This window comes from Symphalangus syndactylus, chromosome 4 (genome assembly GCF_028878055.3).
Source record: "Symphalangus syndactylus isolate Jambi chromosome 4, NHGRI_mSymSyn1-v2.1_pri, whole genome shotgun sequence".
NCBI lineage: Eukaryota > Metazoa > Chordata > Mammalia > Primates > Hylobatidae > Symphalangus > Symphalangus syndactylus.
Window position 1 is genome coordinate 71,588,667 of NC_072426.2, and position 24,834 is coordinate 71,613,500.

Below are 24,834 nucleotides of genomic sequence, written 5' to 3' on the forward strand. Positions count from 1 at the left end.
GATGATGACAGATGACAGTGACCTACTGCAAACGTACCCAAGTGTAAACCCAAACTGCAGTTGCTAGGCCAGGGGTAGTATCTTCATTAGAGCAGATTAACACAGACGCTGGTCTGTAGGATGCAGCTATTGATCTGGCAAATGCTTCAGCCTTGGTAAGAGGGAGCCCGTTCTCTCTCTTTTTTTTTTTTTAAAGACACATTTATTCAGGGTCATGATCAGACTATTACATTTAGCAATCAACAGCATGGGTGCAAAAACCAAAATCTACATTAAAGCCTTTTGTTGGAATGCTTTATGCTTTCCACTGAACAGACACTGAAAATAACCTGTTATGCAATTAGTCATCATACAGTCTTGGAGTTTTTTGCCCATACATATATTTGTCAAAACCATGTCTTCTTTGTAGCAGCTGGACCCTGCCACCATGGTGCTTGGCTGAGTTCACCATCTGTTGTAACCTGTAGCTTCCCTGTCCCTTCTCTGGCTCTCCTCTCCTGCTAGGCTTTCTTTCCTGGCAATAATTAAAATCTTTTGCCACTGCCATAGGTACTGCTGCTACTGGAACTGCCGCAGCCACCTTGGTTTCATGGTTTGGCAAAGTATTGGCCTCCAATATCATAGGGGCCAGAGCTTCTGCCTCCAAAGTTTCCTCCCTTCATGGGTCCAAAATTTGAAGACTGATTCTTGTAATTGCCAAAATCATTGTAGCTTCCACCACCTCCAAAATTGCTTCCCTCATTACCAAATCCATTATAGCCATCCCCACTGCCACCATATTCACCACCACCACAGCTGCCACCAAAGCCACCATGACCCCTGAAGTTTCCTCCACAACCCACCAAAACCACCCCCTCCACCACCACCGAAGTTTCCAGAACCACTTTGACCTCTTTGGCTAGGTGAAGCACTAGCCATCTCTTGCTTTGGCAGAGCTTCCCTACTTAACTTCAAAGTTGTGGCCATTCATAGGGTGGTATTTCTTCTTTTTTCTTGAGACAGAGTCTTTCTCTGTTGCCCCAGTTAGAGTGCAGTGGTGCGATCTCGGCCCACTACAACCTCCAACTCCCAGGTTCAAGCAATTCTTGGGCCTCAGTGTCTTGAGTAGCTGGGATTACAGGTGTGTGCCACAATGCCTGGCTAATTTTTTGTATTTTTAGTAGAGATGGAGTTTTGCCATATTGGCCAGGCTGGTCTTGAACTCCTGGGCTCAAGTGATCCACCTGCCTCGGCCTCCCAAAGTGCTGGGATTTTAGGTGTGAGCCACTGCACCTAGCCAGGATGGCATTTCTGGATGACAATCTTATCCACGGAATCATGGTCATCAAAGGTTACAAAGACAAAGCCCTTTTTCTTGCTGCTGCCTTGTTTCAGTCATGATTTCAGTCACTTCAATTTTTCCACACTGTTCAAAATAATCTCTTAGGTGACATTCTTCAGTGTCTTCTTTAATGCCACCAACAAATATCTTTTTCACAGCTAAGTGGGCACCTGGTCTTTGAGAATCTTCTCTTGAGACAGTTCTCTTTGGCTCCACAACTCTTCCATCCACCTTGTGTGGCCTTGCATTCATGGTGGCATCCACCTCCTCCACAGTGGCATATTTGATAAACCCAAAGCCCCTGGAACGCTTGGTGTTTGGATCTCTCATGACGACACAGTTCGTTGAGCATTCCCCATTGTTTAAAATGGCTCCTCAGGCTTTCATCAATTGTTTCAAAGCCCCACCCTCCAATGAAGAGCTTCTGCAGCTGTCTGGTCTCTTTAGGAGACTCTGACTTAGACATGATGGCAGTGGGAAGAGAGAGTTTACCAATGCTTCTTCGGTGGAATCTACAAGCAGAAAGGCAAGGGAGCCCATTCTGTCGAACCAACATGTTGCCTGCAACTCTCTACCATCTCTAAAGTTGATTTAGCAAGCAGTATGGGGTTAGGGACTAACCCTGCCAGTAGCTGGCATCTATGGGACAAAGTTGGAGATCTCACACTTCTTGACTTCAAACTTACTACAAAGTTACCATAGTCAAAACAGTGTGGTATTAACGTAAAGACAGACATATAGATCAATGGGACAAAATAGAGAACTCAGAACTAAACCCTTGCATATATGGTCAAATAATTTTAGACAAGGATGGCAATATCAGTCAATGAGGGAAAGGACATTTTTTTATTTTTTCAACAAATGGTGTTGGGACAACTGAATATCCACATGCAAAAGAACGAAGTTGGACCCTTTGGTTTTGGGAATAACTCTCAAATCCATATTTTTTCCCTACTCTCACATCACAGCAATCAACACAGAAGACTTCTGTGACCAAATATGTGGGTTTTTTCTCCCCCATCAACAATCAGTGGACACCAGCTGGTGTCCTCCAATTAAATTCCACCACTATCTACCTGGAGATTGCATCAGATCCCACAGGTTGAGGGCTCAGTCCCATAAAACTGACTCCTCCTTTACCTCAGTTACAAGTCTGGGCCTCAGGAACTTTTGACCAAACTGGCTTCAAGTTGGGGTTCCTGCAACCCCTTCTTTGGGTTCAATTAACTTGTTAGAGTAGCTCACAGAACTCAGGGAAACACTTACTTATGTTTACCAGTTTATTACGAACCTCCATTTGTTCGGCTATCTGGAAGCTCCCTGAACCCAGTTCTCTTGGATTTTTATGGAAGCTTCATGACATCAGCATTCCTTTCCCCAGGGTATAGGGTAGGACTCTCTCTGGGGAGGGCCTTAAGACCCACAATAAGAAAGGTGGGGGAAAATTAGAGTCTTGCCTTGGGGCAGATGAAAGGAAGGCAAGAGTAGGACAGAGAGATTCTGTTTCCTGAGGCCTGGCCCAGGGGCTTAACACATCCGACATTAAAATGAAAGACTCTAACAAGGACTATGGGGTTTCTGAGCCAGGAACCATGGACAAAAACATAGGCATGTGTATATAATACTACACCTTCCCTTATACCACATACAAATAATAACTAAAAATGGATCAAATGCCGGGCTCTGTGGCTCACGCCTGTAATCCCAGCACTTTGGGAGGCCAAGGCAGGTGGATCATCTGAGATCAGGAGTTCAAGACCAGCCTGACCAACATGGTGAGACCCTGTCTCTACTAAAAATACAAAAATTAGCCAGGTGTGGTGGTGTGCATCTGTAATCCCAACTACTTGGGAGGCTGAAATAGGAGACACGCTCAAACCCAGGAGATGAAGGTTTGCAGTGAGCCGAGATTGTGCCACTGCACTCCAGCCTGGGCAACAAGAGGGAAACGCCATCTCAAAAAATAAGAATAAAAAAAGATCAAAGACCTAAATGTGGAGCTAAAACTATAAAACTCTCAGAAAACAGGGGAAAACTTCCCGATTAAGATAGGGGGAAACAACTAGGTTAAAAAGTGGGTAAAGCACTTAAATAGACGTTTCTCCAAAGAAGATATACAAATGGCCACTAAGCACATGAAAAGATGCTCAAAGATGCCCAACATCACTAATCCTTAGGGAAATGCAAATTAAAATGGCAATGAAGTACCACATCCCACCCATTAGAATGGCCATCATCAAAAAGACAGCAAGAAAGCAATGAGCGTGGGTGAAGATGGGGAGAAACTGGAACCTTCTGCACTGTGGGTGGGAATGTAAAGTGGTGCAGCTGCTGTGGAGAACAGTATGGCAGTTTCTCCAAAAATTAAAAAGAGTTACTATATGGTCCAGTCATTTCATTTTGGGGTATATAACCCAAAGAATTGAACGCAGGGACTTGAACAGATAGATATACACTCATGTTCATAGCAGCATTATTTATAATAGCTAAAAGGTGTAAGCAACCCAAGTGTCCATCCACAGATGTTTTCTTGTTTGTTTTGTCTTTTTTTGAGACAGAGCCTTGCTCTGTCACCCAGGCTGGAGTTCAGTGGTGCAATCTTGGCTCACTGCAGCCTCCACCTCCCAGGTTCAAGAGACTCTCCTGCCTCAGCCTCCCAAGTAGCTGGGATTACAGGCATGCACCACCACATCCACCTATTTTTTTTTTTTTTTTGAGATGGATTCTCACTCTGTCGCCCAGGCTGGAGTGCAGTGGTGCAATCTCTGCTCACTGTAAGCTCTGCCTCCCAGGTTCACGCCATTCTCCTGCCTCAGCCTCCCAAGTAGCTGGTACTACAGGCACCCGCCACCACTCTCAGCTGATTTTTTTGTATTTTTTTAGTAGAGATAGGGTTTCACCATGTTAGCTGGGATGGTCTCGACCTCCTGACCTCGTGATCCACCCGCCTTGGCTTCCCAAAGTGCTGGGATTATGGGCTTGAGCCACTGTGCCTGGCCATTTTTTGTATTTTTAGTAGAGATGGGGGGTTTCATCATGTTGGCCAGGCTGGTCTTGAACTCCTGACCTAATGATCCACCCACCTTGGCCTCTCAAAGTGCTGGGATTACAGGCTTGAGCCACCAAGCCTTGCCTACAGATGAACTGTTAAACAAAATGTGGTATATACATAAATGGAGCATTATTCAGCCTTAAAAAGAATGGAAATCCTGACATATGCTACAACATGGATAAACCTTGACATTATGCTATGTGAAATAAGCTACTCACAAAAAGACAAATACCATATAATTCTATTTATGTAAGGCACTACAGGTGTCAAATTAATAGAGGCAGAAAGTACAATGGTGGTCACCAAGGGCTGGGGAGGAGGGGACATGGGTTGGGGAGCTTATTGTTTAATGAGTACAGAGTTTCTGTTCTGCAAGATGCAAAGAGTTCTGGAGATGGATGGTGGTGATGGCTGCACAACAGGAATTTTCTTAATAGCATTGAACTGTACACTTAATAATGGTTAAGAAAGGGTCTTGCCCTGTTACCCAGGCTGGAGTGCAGTAGCCCTATCATAGCTCACTACAGCCCCAAACTCCTGGGCTCAAGTGATCCTCAGCCTTCCAGTGGTCTTTGTTGTAGACAACCTGATGGATTCTCATGGCACAGAAGATTAATTAAACAATGTCTTTCAATTTTAATACATTTCAGCAATCCCAAAAAAAATAGTTAGCATGGCAAGTTTGATGTTTGTTGCGGGAAGTCAGGGACCCCAAACGGAGGGACTGGCTGAAGCCATGACAGAAGAACATAAATTGTGAAGATTTCGTGGACATTTATTCGTTCCCCAAATTAATACTTTTATAATTTCTTATGCCTGTCTTTACTGCAATCTCCGAACATAAATTGTGAAGATTTCATGGACATTTATCACTTCCCCAATCAATACTCTTGTGATTTCCTATGCCTGTCTTTACTTTAATCTCTTAATCCCGTCATCTTCGTAAGCTGAGGATGAATATCGCCTTAGGACCGTGTGATGATTGCGTTAACTACACAAATTGTTTGTAGAGCATGTGTGTTTGAACAATATGAAATCTGGGCACCTTAAGAACAGGATAACAGCGATTTTCAGGGAACAAAGGAGATAACCTTAAAGTCTGGCTGCCTGTGGGCCAGGCAGGACAGAGCCATATTTCTCTTATTACCGAAAATGGGTAAGAGAAATATCTCTGAATTCTTTCCCCAGTAAGGAATATTAATAATTAACAGCCCTGGGAAAAGAATGCATTCCCAGGGTGGGCCTCTCAAATGGCTGCCCTGGGAGTGTCTGCCTTATGCAGATGTAGATAGGGATGAAACACACCCTAGTCTCCTGCAGCACCCCCAGGCTTGCTAGGATTAGGAAATTCCAGCCTGGCAAATTCTAGTCAGACTGGTTCCCTGCTCTTGAACCCTGTTAAGGTGTTTATCAGTGACAATGCATGCACAGCGGGACATGGAAGTTCATTAGTGATTCTAGTTTTGCCCTGACCTTGTGATCTCGCCCTGACCTTCTGCCTTGTGATCTTTTGTTGCCCTTAAAGCATGTGATCTCTGTGACCCACACCCTATTTGTACACTCCCTCCCCTTTGAAAATCACTAATAAAAACATGCTGGTTTTGCGGCTTGGGGGGCATCACAGCACCTGCTGACATGTGATGTCTCCCCTGGACATCCAGCTTTAAAATTTCTCTCTTTTGTACTCTTTTCCTTTATTTCTCAGACTGGCTGACTCTTAGGGAAAATAGAAAAGAACCTATATGAAATATGGGGGGGTGAATTTTTTTTTTTTTTTTGAGACAGAGTCTCGCTCTGTTGCCCAGGCTGGGGTGCAATGGCATGATCTCAGTTCACTGCAACCTCTGCCTCCCAGGTTCAAGCAATTCTCCTGCCTCAGCCTCCCGAGTAGCTGGAATTACAGGCATGCACCACCACGCCAGGATAATTTTTGTATTTTTAGTAGAGATGGGGTTTCACCATGTTGGTCAGGCTGGTCTTGAACTCCTGATCTCAGGTGATCCACCCACCTCAGCCTCCCAAAGTGGTGGGAGTACAGGCATGAGCCACCGTGCCCGGCCACATGTGACTTTATAGTTCCTCCCAAGCCGCAGTATATCCTTCTCTGCCCACTAGTCCAACCCAGCCTAGATTAGCAGAGCCCCAAACCATCTGCATAAATATGAGTGGTTGTAAATGATTCTTGTCTATAATCGCTGAGTTTTGGTGTCGGTAGTGTATTTCTCAGCAATAGCAAACAAATTTTTCTTTTTTTGCTTTGAGAAAGAGTCTTGCTCTGTCGCCCAGGCTGGAGTGTGGTAGTACAATCTCAGCTCACTGCTGACCTCTCCCTCTCAGGTTCAAGAGATCCTCCTGCCTCAGCCTCCCTAGTAGCTGGGACTACAGGCAAGTGTCACCACACCTGGCTAATTTTTGTATTTTTAGTAGAGACAGGGTTTCACCATGTTGGCCAGGCTGGTCTTGAACTCCTGACCTCAGGTGATCCACCCGCCTCAGCCTCCCAAAATGCTGGGATTACAGGTATGAGCCACTGTGCCCAGCCTGCAATAGCAAATAAATGTGAGTACAAACATACTTCAAATTTTAAAAGAGTTTCTAAGTTGGGCACAGTGGCTCACACCTGCAATCCCAGAACTTTGGGAGGCTGAAATGGGTAGATCATGAGGTCAAGAGATCGAGACCATCCTGGCCAACATGGTGAAACCCCATCTCTAGTAAAAATGCAAAAATTAGCTGGGCATGGTGGTACATGCTTGTAGTCCCAGCTACTCAGGAGTCTGAGGCAGGAGAATCGCTTGAACCTGGAAGGCAGAGGTTGCAGTGAGCCTAGATGGCACCACTGCACTCCAGCCTGGTGACAGAGCAAGACTCCGTCTTAAAAAATAAATAAATAAATAAATAAAAAATAAAAACCCCACAAAGAAGCAGTTTCTATAATGCCTGTGTACATTTTAAATAATACTAACACTAATGTTAATACAAATGCTAATAAAAGAACATAAATATATTAACCCAACTTAAGCAATAAACATTACCAAATACCTTTTCCCCTTCTTTTCTCAGAGCTAATTATGATCCTGATTTTGTTAATTACCTCTTTGCCTTTCATTAATTACTTCTTTGCCTTTCTTTATAATTTTGCCAATTTTTACTTATCTCTAAGTAATAAATACATTACTGAATATTGCTTATTTTTAAGCCTTATTGTACTATGTAAACTTGGCACAAAATTATGTTTTTGAGATTTAACCACATTGATTGAGGTATTCCCTTCCCCCCGCCATTTTTTCCCTGCCCTGGTTAATTGTCCCCTGTTTCTGTGACCTTATTGGTTGCAATTGATTATTAATATTTCACATGAATACTTTACCTAATCTAAAGTTAACTAATAAACTTTATTCTGCTCCCAAATCAAAGAACCTTAGAATGCTTTAACATCAATCTCTCCACTCACAGTTAACATGCTATTGTTGTCCAGTAATGTTTACCTTCACACATCACCCATTATATTGGTTCACATAATCAGTGAGTTTATATTTTCCCACATTTAGGCTCACGCCTGTAATCCCAGCACTTTGGGAGGCCGAGGTGGGTGGATCACCTGAAGTCAGGAATTCGAGACCAGCCTGGCCAACATGGCGAAACCCCATCTTTACTAAAAATACAAAAATAAGCTGGGCATGGTGGAGGGCACCTGTAATCCCAGCTACTCGGGAGGCTGAGGCAGGAGAATCACTTGAACCTGGGAGGTGGAGGTTGCAGTGAGCCAAGATCACGTCACTGCACTCCAGCCTGGGCAACAGAGTAAGACTCAGTTTCGAGAAAAAAAAAAAAAAGGCAGGGCACGGTGGCTCACGCCTATAATCCCAACATTTTGGGAGGCCGAAGTGGGCGGATCACCTGAGGTCAGGAGTCCGAGTCCAGCCTGGCCAACATGGTGAAACCCCATCTCTACTAAAAAAAAACAAAAAAAACAAAAAAATTAGCCAAGCGTAGTGGCAGGTGCCTGTAATCCCAGCTACTCGGGAGGCTGAGGCAGGAGAATCGCTTGTACCCTGGAGGCGGAGGTTGCAGTGAGCTGAGACTGCACAATTGCACTCCCACCTGGGCAGAAGAGCAAAACTCCATCTCAAAAAAAAAAAAATGTTCCCACATTTTATTTATTTGCCAGTCTTTCTTGTATCTCAGACTTCTCTGTGATCATTTCCTTTTATTGGGAATTGTATATTTTAGAGTTTTTGAGAGTCTGTTAATGGTAATTATTCTCAGTATTGCCTTTTCAAAAACAATCTTTCAAAAACATCTTCAAGATGTCACAATTTTACTCTTTTTTCTTTTCGGAATTGCCTTCTTTGGGCAGGCAGTTTCCTGTCAATAGTCACTTTCTCACAGCATTAATATTGAAGATAATAATCTACAGTTTCCTGACTTTCACTTTTGCTGCTGAAGAATTAGCTGTTCATTTTATTTTCACTCCTTTGTAGATCATCTGTCTTTTCTCTCTGGCTGTTTCTTTCCAGATGCTTCTCTTCTTTTTTTTTTTTTTTTTTTTTTTGAGACAGAGTTTCATTCTTGTCGCCCAGGCTGGAGTGCAGTGGTGCAATCTCAGCTCACGGCAACCTCTGCCTTCCGCGTTCAAGAGATTCTCCTGCCTCAGCCTCCTGAGTAGCTGGGATTACAGGCGCCCGCCACTATGCCCGGCTAATTTTTGTATTTTTAGTAGAGACAGGGTTTCACCATGTTGGCCAGGCTGGTCTCGAACTCCTGACCTCAGATGATTCATCCCCCTCAGCCTCCCAAAGTGCTGGGCTTACAGGCATGAGCCACAGTGCCCGGCCCCCGGATGCATTTAACAATTATTCTGCTTGGGATCTGTGGGACTTGCTGAATGTATTACATCAATGATCTCTGTCTACCTCCCTAGTTCAAGGTATTCTCCTGCCTCAGTCTCCCAAGTAGCTGGGATTACAGGTGCATGCCACCCCATCTGGCTAATTTTTGTATTTTTAGTAGAGACGGGATTTCACCATGTTGGTCAGATTGGTCTCAAACTCCCGTCCTTAAGTGACCCACCCCCCTCAGCCTCCCAAAGTGTTGGGATTATAGGCGTGGGCCACCGCACCCTGCTGTCTTTGTTTTGATACAGGGTCTTGCTCTGTCACTCAGGCTGGAGAGAAGTGGCACAATCTCAGCTTCCTGCAGCCTCAACCTCCTGGCTCAAGTGATTCTCCCATCTCAGCCTCCTGAGTAGCTGAGACCACAGGCATGTGCCACCACACCTGGCTCGTTTTTGTATTTTTTGTTGAGACAGGGTTTCACTATGTTGCCCAGGCTAGACTTGAACTCCTGACTCAAATAATCCTCCCACCTCCCAACGTGTTGGGATTACAGGCATGAGCCATCACACCTGGCCATATCAATTCTCAAAATTCTGAGTCCTACCCTGCTAATATTGCCTCTCACACACATTCTCTGTTACTGCTTTCCTGACTCAATGCGTGCTGGGCCTTCTCTGCTATGTGTCTTAGACTCTTTCTTACTTTCATTTTTATTTTTGGCACTGTAAGTTACATTTTGAGTAATTTATTCAAAAGTGTCCTCCATCCCACTAATTTGGTCTTTAATTGTATCTAATCTGGTGTTTGCGTTTCGATTTTTAATTGTAGTCATTATCTTTTTATATGTTTGTGACAGTTGAAGTTTGAATTTGGTTCTACTGTTTTTTCTTTCTGTGCATTCTTCCTCATGGTGTTTTTTTTTTTTTTTTTTTTTTTTTTTTGAGACAAAGTCTTGCTCTGTCAGCAGACTGGAGTGCTGTGGTGCAATCTCACTTCACTGCAACCTCTGTCTCCCGGGTTCAAGTGATTCTCCTGCCTCAGCCTCCTGAATACCTGAGACAACAGGCATGTGCCACCAGGCCCAGCTAATTTTTGTATTTTTAGTAGAGATGGGGTTTCACCATGTTGGCCAGGATGGTCTCGATCTCTTGACTTCATGATCTACCCGCCTTGGCCTCCCAAAGTGCTGGGATTACAGGTGTGAGCCACCGCGCCCAGCTGAGCTCATGGTATTTCGAACTCTACTCTGGGGATTATTTAATACTTAAGGCCTAGTTGGTTTGAGTGTACATTTTTCCAGAAAGTATTTGTGTTTGCATCTGCTTGGCACTGCAGACATTATCAACCAGATCCACGTTGTCTCCTCTTGCAGCTTTCCAGTCTATGCAGACCCCATCAACATGAAGATTGGCCATGAATGCTCAGGGAGAACTGAAAGACATGACCCCAGAGCCAAAGCAGAAATAGAACCTGTCTCTTTGCCCTCTGCTTCAATGAGGTCAATTTTTTTTTTTTTTTTAAATTGAGACAAAGTTTTACTCTGTTGCCTAGGCTGGAGTGCTGTGGGGCGATCTCGGCTCACTGCAACCTCCGCCTCCCGGGTTCAAACAATTCTCCTGCCTCAGCCTCCCCAGTAGCTGGGAATAGAGGCACCCACCACCACTTCTGGCTAATTTTTATATGTTTAGCAGAGACAGGGTTTCACTGTGTTGGCCAGACAGGATTAGAACTCCTGACCTCAAGTGATCTGCTCCCCCTCGGTCTCCCAAAGTGCTGGGATTACAAGGGTGAGCCACCACACTCAGCCAGTGAGGTAGAATTTTTCTCACTTCACTGTTTCCTGGGTCTGGGCTGTGTGTGTGTGTGTGTGTGTGTGTGTGTGTGTGTGTGTTTGGGATTGGGAGTGTTCATTGATTTGACTTCTGTTCAAATGGTGCTCGAGGCTTATCTCCCGTGTCCATAAACAAGGCTGTTCACACAGGTTAGGCCACCTGGGGTTGGAAGATATTTTAAAGTATTTTAGGCATGTTCGAGACATTATGCGGGGCCCTTGACAGCCATCAGATACGCAGAAACTTATGTAAAAACACATCAAGTGAGACTTCACTGGATAAAAGGATTTCCAAAGCCATCTGGAGTTGGAAGGTATTTTAGGGTCAGCCACAGCATCATTGTAGGCTGGCCCCCTGAGTTTGTATTTCTGCTTCGTTCCATGCGAGCTTCCTACAACCTTATCCATTCATTTCAAAATATTGAACTTTGTATTTTTTCTAAAGTTTTAAGGCTTTATAACAGAGTTTCAGGACGTCTAGTCTGCCATATTCCTAGAAGCAGAACTCTCACTTGATTTTATGAGACACTCTGGAGTCTTGCAACGTGTCTTTCGCAACGGAGGCCCTCACATGTGTGCTGGATGAATGTGTGACGGCTGCTTTTCACATGTGAATTCCATCTCTCCTATTAGACAGTCTCTCGCATTTCTTTCATGTCTGCCCTAGCGTCTAGCTTAGGGCTGTGCACTTGTTAGGGGTTCATTATAGCACTTGTTGAATGAATACACAGGTCCTTGTCTTGTCTCTCTAGGCAGGGAGTTTTTATAATTGTTCTTGGAAGCCTGTTTTATATATTAGTCATCTTTACACTAAAAAGTGCCTGTGAGGCCAAGTGTGGTGGCTCACACCTGTAATCTCAGCCCTTTGTGGGGCTGAGATAGGAAGGTCACTTGAATCCAGGAGTTTGAGACCAGCCTGGATAACAAAGCAAAACCAAAATAAAATAATGATAATTAATTATTACATATTATTTATCATTCTATAATAATAATTATTATTAGCCAGACTTGGTGGTGTGCACCTGTAGTCCCAGCTACTCAGGAGGCTGAGGCAGGAGGATCACCTGAGCCCAGGAATTCAAGGCTAATCATGCCACTGCACTTCAGCCTGGGCAATAGAGTGAGACCCTGTCTTTAAAAAAAAATAAAGTTTTACAACATTAAAAAATAATAATAAATAAAAAACACCCATGCAGTCTAATCAATGCCTCTTCCCCAAATGCTAACCTATTTCCCTCCCTTTTGCCCTTTGTGAATATGGAGAACAGTTGGTTGACAATTTTCTCATTTAACAACAATTACGTTTTTAGATACCTAAATGATGTTAAGGCAGCTCTTTAAAACATTACTTTGCTGAAGCAACCTCATTCTTCCAGTGGTAGAGAACATAATTCCGTATATTTGTGGGGGAAGTTGGGTGTGGAATAACCAAAGCTTTGTTTCGGAAGTTCTCCATCACTGAACGTGTCCTGATAGGAATAAAGCACTTAATGAGGTCGTGGACAGGTGCTGCCCGCCCAGCATTCTTGCTGAAACTCTCCCTGTGCGTCACTGGCTCCTGGGCGTGATGTTTCAGGTAACTCGGGCAAAGCACGCATGCTGCTGTGGCTCTGTGGTCAGCCCATGACGAGAGCCTCGTCCACGTTCCGTGAAATCTGTGAGTGCTGCCCGAGTCGAGCTACCGTTGCTCACCACCGCCACTTCCTGCTTCCTACCCAGGGCCGCTGCTCTAGGAGGCTGCCAGTGGCTGGGTGCGCCTGGCCTGAGTCCTCCACCCAAAGAAAATAAGGAACCTGGCCAGACAGAGGCCAAAGGAAGAGTCTGCTCTTCATGTTCCTTCTTGCTGTAGTTTTGCCCTTGCCACTTATTTTGTGGTCATTCATTGGTGAGTATTTGAGCAACGTTCATAACATGACTGGGGGCCCTTGACAGTGATCGGATGTGCAGAAACTTAGGTAAAAGCTCACTCAACAGTGAGTGAGACTTCACAGGATTAAAAAAATGGTCCATTTCCTTTTTTTTTTTTTTAACTTTTACTTTCAGTTCAGGAGAACATGTGCAGGTTTGTTATATAGGTAAATTTGTGTCATGGGGTTTGCTGTACAGATGATTTCATCACCCAGGTATTAAGCCTAGTACCCATTAGTTATTTCTCCTGATCCTCTCCTTCCTTCCACCTTCCACCCTCTGATAGGACCCAGTGTGTGTTGTTCCCCTCTATGTGCCTATATATTCCCATCATTTAGCTCCCACTTATAAGTGAGAACATGCGGTATTTAATTTTCTCTTCCTGTCCTAGTTTGCTAAGGATAATGGCCTCCAGCTCCATCCCTGTCTCTGCAAAGGACATGATCTCATTCTTTTTTATGGCTGCATAGTTGTCCGTGGTGTGTATGTACCACATTTTCTTTATCCAGTCTACCACTGATAGGCATTTAGTAGATTCCGTGTCTTTGCCATTGTGAACAGTGCTGCAATCATATGAAAAAAGCTTAATATTACTGATCATTAGAGAAATGCAAATCAAAACCACAATGAGATACCCGTCTCACACCAGTCAGAGTGGCTATTAATAAAAAGTCAAAAAATAACAGATGCTGGCGAGGTTGCAGAGAAAAGGGAATGTTTTTATACTGTTGGCGGGAGTGCAAATTAATTCACTAGTTGTTGAAGACAGTGTGGCAATTCCTCAAAGGCCTAAAAACAGAAATATCATTTGACTAAGCAATCCCATTACTGGATATATACCTAAAGGAATGTAAATTTTTCTATTATAAAGACACATGCACACATGTTGGCTGGGCATGATGGCTCACACCTGTAATCCCAGCACTTTGGGAGGCTGAGGCAGGCAGATCATTTGAGGTCAGGAGTTCGAGACCAGCCTGGCCAAAATGGCTAAACCTCATCTCTACTAAAAATACAAAAATTAGCCAGGCATGGTGGTACATGCCTGTTGTCTCAGCTACTCAGGAGGCTGAGGTGGGAGGGTTGCTTGAACCCAGGAAACAGAGGTTGCAGTGAGCCAAGATCATGCCACTGCACTCCAGCCTGGGTGACAGAGTAAGACTCTGTCTCAAAAAAAAAAAAAAAAAAAAAGACACATGCACCTATGGTCCATTTACTTTTGCCTGTTCAATGAGATAACCAATTGTGCCACTAGCAAGAATGAAGCTAGTTCTTCTCAAATGCTCAGCTTTGTGATTGGAAAATGAGAAGAGACACAGGCCCTGCCTCCCTGAGAACACCTTTTGACAAATGGATTTCTGAAAAGGAATTGATTCACTTATTCAACACAGATGTTTACGTGCCAGATACTATTGTAGGCTTTTGAGATACAGCAGTGACCATAACAGACATCGATCCCTGCCCTGGTGAACATTTGTCCAAGTTGTGCACAAATACATTTTTATTAGTGGAAGGAGGTTTTTCAACTCCCCGGGGTGACTGTTACTTAAGGAAAGCTGACTGTGGATTCTTCTCTTCTTCTTTTATTTAATTAATTAATTTATTTATTTGAGACAGAGTCTCACTCTGTTGCCCAGGCTAGAGTACAGTGGCACGATCTCGGCTCACTGCAGCCTCTGCCTCCTGGGTTCAAACGATTCTCCTGCCTCAGCCTCCCAGGTAGCTGGGATTACAGGCATACGCCATCACACCAGGCTAATTTTTACATTTTTCGTAGAAACAGGGTTTCACTATGTTGGCCAGCCTGGTCTCGAACTCCTGGCCTCAAGTGATCCACCCATCTCGGCCTCCCAAAGTGCTGGGATTACAGGCAGGAGCCACCGCACCCAGCCGGATTCTTATCCTCTCTTAAGAAAAGACCCTTTCTGTGCCCATGCCAGGGGTTACTTGGTGGTGGGAGGCAGTAGAGGTTGCTGAGCAGTGGCCGTGGAGGACCAGGTGACCAAGAGCTGGGAGGCAAGAAGGCAGTAGGGTGCAGGACTGAGGCTCCAATCCTGGTGCATGTTCCATTGTCCCACTGGACTTCGCTTACAAAACACAAATTCAAGGTTGGGCATGGTGGCTTGCACCTATAGTCCCATCCACTTGGGAGGCTGAGGCTGGAGGATCACTTGTGCCCAGGAGGTGCAGGCTGCAGTGAGCCATGAGTGCAACACTGTTCTCCAGCCTGAGTAACAGACCATGACCTTGGCTTCAAAACAAACCAACAAACAAAACATAAAGTCAAAGATCAAATTAGTAAGGTTTTAAATGAATAATTAATTAAACCCCAAGTGCTTGGGGAATGTGAAAACTTCCAAATGCTGGGACTTTCTGAACATGTGGGGCCCTGAGTGACTATCCTGGTTACACACCCTTGAAGCTGGCCCTGCCCAGAGCTGTTAATTGGTATGTTCTATAGGGATGGTATCTCTCTTCCTACCTTGCAGCTATGCTGTGAAGAGTAAGAGGAAGTATTCTGAAAAGTGCAAGTTCTTATATTGAGGTAAGACACTCTTTTGTTTTGTTTTGTTTTGTTTTGTTTTGTTTTGAGACAGAATCTAGCTCTGTCACCCAGGCTATTGTGCAGTGGCTGGATCTTGGCTCACTGCAACCTCCGCCTCCCAGGGTTCTAGCGATTCTCCTGCCTCTGCCTCCTGAGTAGCTGGGACTACAGGCATGTGCCACCACGCTTAGCTAATTTTTGTATTTTTAGTAGGGATGGGGTTTCACTATGTCGGCCAGGCTGGTCTTGAACTCCTGACCTCAGGTAATCTGCCTGCCTCAGCCTCCCAAAGTGCTGGGATTACAGGCATGAGTCACTGTGCCTGGCCCACTCTATTGTTTAAGTCTGATTTTTTTACATCTGGTATCAAGTTAGTTTACAGAAATCACATGCATGTGTTTGGTGTTCTGTGCCCCATAGTGTAGAGTCAATTTCCCAATTCTATGGGAACAGATTATCTTAGAGGCCGTAACACGTTCTTTTATAAAGAAGCCACATAGCAGACTGCAGAAGAGCTCCAGGATCAGCTTGGCCCACTAGTCTCCGTGATCCTCTTGGTATTACAGGAAAACTCCCTGAAGAGTTTTAGAACATTTTCTTGGAAGTTTGTTGGTCCTGGTGGGCAGGGGCGAGGTGGCAGTGGTTTAACGTAGTGTTACTGAAATCTGGATTGAATCCAGAGCTACTGCTTCCTAGCTGGGTGGCCTTGTGCAAGTTGCGTGAATAAGCCTTTCTTCATTTACAATAAAATGAGTGTGATGTTAATGATACCTTCTTTAAAGTTTTCTTGTACAAAGCAACAGAGGATTCTTTACATTGTCAGGTATGCAGTAGGTGCTCAGTAAGCATTAGCTGTTACTATTTTTAGCTTGGAGAGGCGCAAGCAAAAGACTTTCAGAGTAAAAGATAGTTTGTGCTGGTCGCTTATTTGATGAGTATTACTCCCACGGCCCAAAGTCAACGAGAGGCCAAATCTAGCTGGCTGTGAGAAACTCAAGTCTTTGGATTTATCCCATGCACTTGAAATTGTCCATTCCAAGGTCTATGTGGAGGGAGAGGAGAAAAAAAAAACCAAAAAACAAAAACCAGCCAAACAAACAAAACCAGAAACAATAACCCAAGCATCATAACTCAATTGAAATCTTCACTTTTTCTATTGTCACAGAAAGGCACAGAAGCAACACTGCAAATATCACAAATCTCCAGCACCGTATGCTGTTACTCTGAGCTGGATTTTTTTACTCTTTGTTTGCATAGATTATTCTGCTTTTAATCTTCAAAATCTGCGCATGAAAGTGGACTGCATATAATTTTTTTTTTTTTTTGAAATGGAATCTCGCTCTGTTACCCAGGCTGGAGTGTACAGTGGCAAGATATCGGCTCACGGCAACCCCTGCCTCCCTGGTTCCAGCGATTCTCCTGCCTCAGCCTCCTAAGTAGCTGGGATTACAGGCATGGGTCACCACGCCTGGCTAATTTTTTTTGGCTGGAGTGCAGTGGCGCAATCTCGGCTCACTGCAAGCTCTGCCTCCCAGGTTCACGCCATTCTCCTGACGCCTGGCTAATTTTTGTATTTATAGTAGAGGCGGGATTACACCATATTGGCCAGGCTGGTCTAGAACTCCTGACCTCAGTGATCCACCTACCTCAGTGATCCACCTGCCTCAGCTTCCCAAAGCCCTGGAATTACAGGCGTAAGCCACCTCACCTGACCTGCATAGAAATTTGATAATCGTGGTTTAGGGGGAGCTGCTTCTTGGTTAGATCATAGGCCAAGATCATATTTTTGCAGGCTGGACTCTCACAGAATCCTCCTGCACCTGCTTCGGGGTTAAATGTTGCTGATTCTAGAACTACTTTTGAGAAAATAGTCACAACAGTTTACCAACCACCAAAGAAAATACTACACCAAGTGGCTGGGCGCCGTGGCTCACGCCTGTAATCCCAGCACTTTGGGAAGCCGAGGCGGGTGGATCTCCTGAGATCAGAAGTTTGAGACCAGCCTGGCCAACATGGTGAAAGCCTGTCTCTACTAAAAATACAAAAATTAACCATGTGTGGTGGTGCGCACCTGTAACCCCAGCTACTCAGGAGGCTGAGGCAGGATAATCCCTTGAACTCAGGAGGCGGAGGTTGCAATGAACCGAGATCGCACCACTACACAATCCAGCCTGGGTGACAGAGCGAGACTTCATCTCAAAAAAGAAGAAAAAAAAGGAAAAAAAGTCCAATGGTGTTTCACTAATTAGAGATGAGTGACAGAAACCAGAGCCAAGGCTCCGTCTTGACAAATGTGTGCTGCCATCTAGTGACAAACTGTCAAAATGCAGGCGTGCTGTTGCACCATCCAGGTCTCCATGGCCAACACAACCCTGGGAAGGAAAAGGCCCAAGGTGCCCCCTCAGCCACAGCCACGCAGAACGTGTGCTGAAGTTCATAGAATCGGAAGCCCCTGGAGAAGTCGTGTGGAACGCTCCTCTGTATCATGGCCTGACCACATGTTAGCCCACCCCTGCGGATGAGCATCTGTGACAGCATTACTTGGACGTGTTCGTTGTTTTGTGTTCATACTGTACCCCTAAAAGGTGGACTCTTGACTGATGGGCTTCTGTTCTGAGTAAAGATGTGATTATTAACCTTGAATATCCCAGTTCTCCACCAAAAACTTCTTTTGGGAAGAGAGAATACATATGGGAAGATATCAGAGTGGGAAACCAAAATCAACTTTTATCCACCGTGTCCTTTATTTTTTATTTTTTTTTATTTTTTTGAGAGAGGGTCTCACTCTGTCTCCCAGGCTTGAGTGCAGTGGCACCATCACGGCTCACTGCAGCCTTGACCTTTTGGGCTCAAGCAATACTCCTGCCTTGGCTTCCCAAAGTGCTGGCATTACAGGCGTGAGCCAGTGTTCCCAGCCTATTTCCTTATTTTTAATGCAAGATATAAAGAAAACGAATTAACCCCCAAAGCCAAACTCTGCTCCACATGGTGGGGAAGTTTGCCTACTCCTTGGATTTTGAGTTTAAGATGTCCTTATGTGGTTTTCACTCATTTCATTATTCATTAACTTAATCAACAGATGCATTCCCCAAACACTGGATATAGGATGGAGAATGGGATCCACATAGTTCTTGCTCACATGGGGTTTTAAAACAGATCTGTTTTCTGGATGGGCACAGTGGCTCTCACCTGTAATTCCAGCACTTTGGGAGGCCGAGGTGGTGGATCATCTGAGGTCAGGAGTTCGAGACCAGCCTGGCCAACATGGTGAAACCCCGTCGCTACTAAAAATACAAAAATTAGCTGGGGCATGGTGGTGGGCTCCTGTAATCCCAGCTATTCAGGAGGCTGAGGCAGGAGAATTGCTTGAACCTGGGGGGCAGAGGCTGCAGTGAGCTGAGACGGCACCATTGCACTCCAGCCTGGTTGAGAAGAGAGAAACTCTGTCTCAAAAATAAATAAATAAATAAATAAATAAACAAATAAATAAATCTGTTTTTCAAAAGGTGGGTTGTGAAATCAAGGCATTAAAAATATGAAATAGTACAGAATACAGAAGCATGGGCTTACGCAGGGAGGTGGGGAAATAGCAAAAGCATAATGGTTAACCCCAGGAAGGTGAAGCCAATAAAAAGTAACAGTGAAATAGACTTACTTTTGGCAAGAAGAATGGATTTAGGAGAAAACTCCACCGTTCGGAGGCACACGCGAAGGCTGGAGCTCCGATGGGTGAGTAGAGGCAAAGCTCATTGGTACGGATGATGGGATTGTTTGCAGAGAGACCTAGGGGTCGAAGCAGAGTGAATTCTTTATTCTTGGTCCTGTTGGCTGAACCACTGATTTGGGGCAGTTATGGGAAATTTGGACGATGCGGATGTGCCCTGAATTTAGTTATTTGTATTATTTAATAAGCTTTTGGAAAGTTAATCCTCCAAAACTTTTGGATTTCCTATTTTCTCTATGAAATATGCTTATATTTGTTCCGTTTATTTGTAGCTGTTTCTTCTTTTTTTAGGACCTTGTGGTGCAACGGTATATAGCAGTTTCTTTAAGCACAGTCTCATACCTTTCTTCTTTTGCTGCCCTTTGGCATATTTAATTTTCCTTTTCCCCAATAAAGCCTATTCCTTATCCACAACTGTGTGATGCTGTGGAATTCATTCTGGAAGGTGGTAACGTATTTCGCACGACAACAGCTAATGAGGCAAACAATTCTTCGAGTATATAAATCAGGAGCATGAGAAACTGTCGCCTGCGTCATTGATGACTTGTAAGGAAGAAGAAGTAAATAATGAGCTTGGAGGGCTCATCTCTGCCAAGTCAGGGACAGTATGTGGTGCATCTTTGGGCCATGAATGCCTAACCTGGGGTGAGCTGCAAAGCAGGTGTTCAGATCCAGTTGTTAAGTGAAGATTATTAAAAGACCATGAGACCTAACAAAAGGATGTGGGGCGTTAGAGTGGAACGGCCTGTTTCAGCCATTCCTGGCTGGGTAACCTTTGGCAAGTAATTAATCTTTCCGAACCTCAATTGTCTTATCTATGGAATGAAGCTAATAGTCTTACAGCATTGTTGGAGGGATCAGAAATAATACTGGAAGCACCTGGAGTATGTTAGATACTCCATCAAATGGTATCAGTTACTCTGTGACATTCACAGATTTGCAATATCTTTTTATTGCTATTGGTTGGGAGTAACTATAAAGATTCATTCATATGATCAGCTAAGCTTTCACTAGAGTGCAGATTTTATTATTATTATTATTATTTTAGAGACAGGGTCTTGCTCTGTCACTCAGGCTTCAGTGCAGTAATGCCATCATAGCTCATTGCAGCTTTGAACTCCCGGGCTCAAGTGATCCTCCTGCCTCAGTCTTCTGAGTAGCTGGGACTAAGGCATAAGCCACCATGCCCAACTATTTTGTTAATATTTTGTTTTTAGAAATGAGGTCTTGCTATGTTGTCCAGGCTGATCTTGAACTCCTGGCCTTGAGCAATCCTCCCACCTCAGCCTCTCAAAGTGCTGGGATTACAGGTGTGAGCCACTGTGCCTGGCCTGCAATTGTTTCTAATGTCATTGGTTTGGCATCTTTGGGTCTCACAATTATATAATTATGTCATTTTCTAGTATGTGATTATTCATGGAAGATTGTATTTGAGTTTAGTGCTGTTTCCAAAGAGACTTCCTGTCATCACCAGGCAAGGGGTTAAGCTCTTCTACTGCTGTATTTTGAAAAGCACATGAACAAATTTAATCGATAAGTACCTGCTATATAAATATGAAACTCATGGGTAGGGATATTGAAAGTTTGCTGTAATGACCACCAGTTTATTTCTCCACAAAATAAGAACACAGGAAACTTCAGAGTTTAGCCCTTCCGTTCTGGCAGCTGCCACTTATCAGAAAGTTCCTCTAAATATTCGTATTGCTGGGAATCCTCTGTTTCTAAAAATGGCATCTATATTTCCTGACTAGTTTTATATTTCAGATTTTGTGGGTGGGGGGCGATTCTGCTTGACTCCCAGACTTGCCCTTCTAATAATACAAATTAGCAATGTTATTTGTATTATGATTTGGTGTTTTCTAATTGGAAGATAATCTAACATCTTACTGAACAAGGCAGGTTATCCGCTCGGTTTTACAGACCAGGAAAACGCATCAGAGAGGTTTTGAACTTTCCCACCATCATCAACTAGAAAACGGTCAGCCTGGGATTCAAATCCAGGCAGTGTGACTCCAGAATCTGCACTCCCAACAGCAAGCTCTGTAGCCCATTCTAAGTAGGCGTTGAGTTCCGATTTGGGGCACAGGTTACCATCAGTAGACATGAACTGATGGTCCACGGTGTGACTGACACTGTGGAGAACAAATAAGTCATGATCGATCCCTGCCTGTTAACATGGTGGCACCTTAATGAACACCCACTACATGCCAGACTCTTTTCAACAATCACATGGAGATAGATATTCTCATCCTCATTTTTTTAAGATGAGTCGTTGAATCTCAAAGAGTTCAAGTAATTTTCCTAAGGCCACACAGCTGGGTAATGGTAACTTTGGTTTGCAAACCCAGCTGTTACTGACTCCTAGCTCTATCTGCTGTGAGTGCCATTGATTTATAGGAGATAAAAAAAGTGGATGAGTCTAGACTTTCCTCTCCAACGTCCAAGGACCATCAGCATACCAGTTTCTTCCCTCCAAGAGGTACTTTGAAATTCACAGAATTTCTGTCTCAAATACATAGTTTGGTCTAGTATTTACACCTTCCATGCCCTGGTATTGGTAGGGTTCTCTTCTTTTTCAAGACTGTTAAAGCAGAGTATCCAGGCCAACCTACTCAGCCTACTTCAGATGGCAGGCTTGCTCCAATGCATCTGTTGTGTTAGGACACTTTGCTTTTGGACATTCTTGGTATCTCTTGCTGGGCACTGGAGATGGCATGCAGCCAAAGACCCTACTGAGCTTCCAACTGAGCCTCTAGGTCAAGATGGAGAAGAAGGACAGCTTTAGTTTGGTGAATGCTTGACCAGGTAGCTTGCAAAAAGTGAACAATAAAGCAAACACAAAATGAAAATTTTAAATTATCTTCATCACAAAAATCAAACAGAATAGAATGCAATAGATCAAAGTGTTCTTCCCTCCTTTCCCCCTGGAAAAAACCAAAGTTGTTTTTCCCAGAAGAAATTGCTATTGAAAGTCCTTTGGGATACTCCCTGAAATTTTATTTATATATTTACTTTCATTTATTTATTTATTTAGAGACAAAGTCTCACTCTGTTGCCTAGGCTAGAGTACAGTGGCACGATCTCGGCTCGCTGCAACTTCCACCTCCTAGGTTTAACTGATTCTAGTGCCTCAGCCTCCCAAATAGCTGGGATTACAGGATTACCACCACATCCAGCTTATTTTGTATTTTTAGTAGAGACAGGTTTTCACCATGTTGGCCAGGCTGGTCTCAATCTCCTGACCTCAAGTGATCCTCCCACCTTAACCTCCCAAAGTGCTGGAATTACAGGCATGAGCCACCATGACTGGCCCTGCTTCCGGAAATTTAAATGGACTTTAAAAGTGAATATTGGGTTCAACATCCTATTTCTTGGTTTAGGAGAAAATGTCTGTACACATAGTAAGAAAATACCACAATGCCAAGGACAGAGAACCATTTATACATATCCCTCCAATGGACTCTGTAGAATGAATCTTTCATTCTAGGGAGGTGTTTGCTTTGTAGTGCCCACCCTTTACCCCCACCTTCAGTTCTTACTTTGATATCTCTGATATTAAATATTTTTTCTGTATTTTTTTGTGTGGGTACAACAAGACTGTCCAAATACCTATCTTGGATGATATTTAGGTGGAAGAGAAAAACAAACAGAGAACTCTGCAAAAGGGTAATCATTCATGAATAGATGGAGGAGAAGGAGTTATGTATGGTCTAGATTTGTAAGACAGGAAAATGTTGACCAGGAATCAAGACCAAATATTTCTTAAACTATCAAGTGTCAAAGAAATTAGAATGGTGCAAATTTGGATCCAAAATCAGGTACTGTGCATATATGAAAGCAGTAGTTTCTGGTAGACAGTTCTCCATGGTCTCTTGCATTTCTGTTGTCTGCCCAGGTGCTAACTGCCTTTATTTTGATCTACATATTCACAGATGCTTATATAGCAGACAACCTTGGAAAATTGAGATAGTGTTCCCTTCCGGAGCAAAGGACAGATTTGTTTATTGTCCAGTATGATAAAAACTATGTTTTCTTCTGGAGCAAAGGCCAGGCAGGTTTACTGCCCACTGTAAGAGATTTGAGTTTCCCAAATTCAGTGTTCCTCTACTGCAAGGCAATCCTGTATGTGTGCAAGCATCATTTGGCCCTGTTCACATCACCGTTTGGGAAATGGAGTTCAGGGAAGTGGCTCAAACGTTGAAGCTGGCTACTGCTACTGCTGTGAGCAATGAAGTCCTTTGTTTCTGACCCAGGAGTCTCATGTCTTCTGTCAGTATCCATGAAATTGGGTCACACTGAATGATTAGCTTGCAAATAGGGTATAGTCTCAGACCTGTCATAGTTCTTGACTATGGTATATAGAATAACAAGAAATATCAGTGACTCAATGATTTCACAATTAAAATGATACATTCTTCAGATGACTAAGAAGTCCAAGTCACGGAGAGGTACCCATGAGATAAGGGAAATAAATGCTCAAGTCATAGCTTACAACCTTAAACAATTAGTGTCATCTATAAAACTGAGAAAAAAAAGTACAATTTCTAGGCCACGCCTAGAAGGCCAGGCCTCTGGGTTGCCATTCTCTCAGGATACCTCAGCTGAGCCCAGCGGGATGGGAGGTTTCAGATTTCTGGATGCTATTGGAGGGATGTCTTCAGGGTGGATTTAAAGAGTTTGAAATAGAAGGCCGGTAAACATCTCTATGGTGCATGAAATTCAAAGCAAACTCAGGCAAATTGCTGTGATTTAAACTGATATTTAATTCATAAACATATGTCACATATACAATTATGCTTTTTGTTTTGTTTTGTTTTGTTTTGTTTTGAGACAGAGTCTCACTCTGTTGCCCAGGTGGAGTGCAATGGCATGATCTCAGCTCACTGCAATCTCCGCCTCCTGGATTCAAGCAATTCTACTGTCTCACCCTCCCGAGTAGCTGGGACTACAGGTGCACACCATCATGCCCGACTAATTTTTGTATTTTTATTAGAGACCAGGTTTCACCATGCTGGCCAGGCTGGTCTCAAATTCCTGACTTCATGATCCATCCGCCTCAGCCTCCCAAAGTGCTGGGATTACAGGGGTGAGCCACCATGCCCAGCCCATAAATAATTTTAAAATGAGTGTACTCTTTGCCTTGTTCATGCACATTCTCATCTCTTTGTGGCAGCTTTTTGCAGAGGTTCCATGACTTATGATTCCACAAGAGATTGAATGAAAAAGCAGATATAAGAATTCAGCTGTCTGAATTGATTCTATAGTATGAATGCCGCAAGTTTCATTTCTGAGATTCCTAGTAGAAGTTTCAGAAAGAGAGCCTTAATGCTATTTCCTTTTGTTAATCAGGAAATCATGGAATTTCTAGCAAAGAGGCCCATTGGCATGCCTGCAGACCCTTAGGGAATAATTAGGTTTTATATTGGGGAGAATTTTATTTAAGGCTCTAGGAATGTGGGATTTTGATAACATTTCAAAATAATACATTTTATTAATTAGGACTTAAGGATTAAGGACTTATTTAGCATGATGGAGGGTATACAATACAGGCAAAAAAGCATTGGCTTTGAAGCCAAATCCACCAGGGTTTGAACACTCGTTAGGCAACTTTAGGT

At 43.7% G+C, this 24,834-nt stretch overlaps 1 pseudogene; it reads right to left on the minus strand.

Annotated features, from left to right (window-relative positions):
- Positions 1 to 524: 524 nt before the first annotated feature.
- LOC129480777 (heterogeneous nuclear ribonucleoprotein A1-like) lies at positions 525 to 1,787 on the minus strand (annotated as a pseudogene).
- Between the last annotated feature and the right edge of the window lie 23,047 nt (positions 1,788 to 24,834).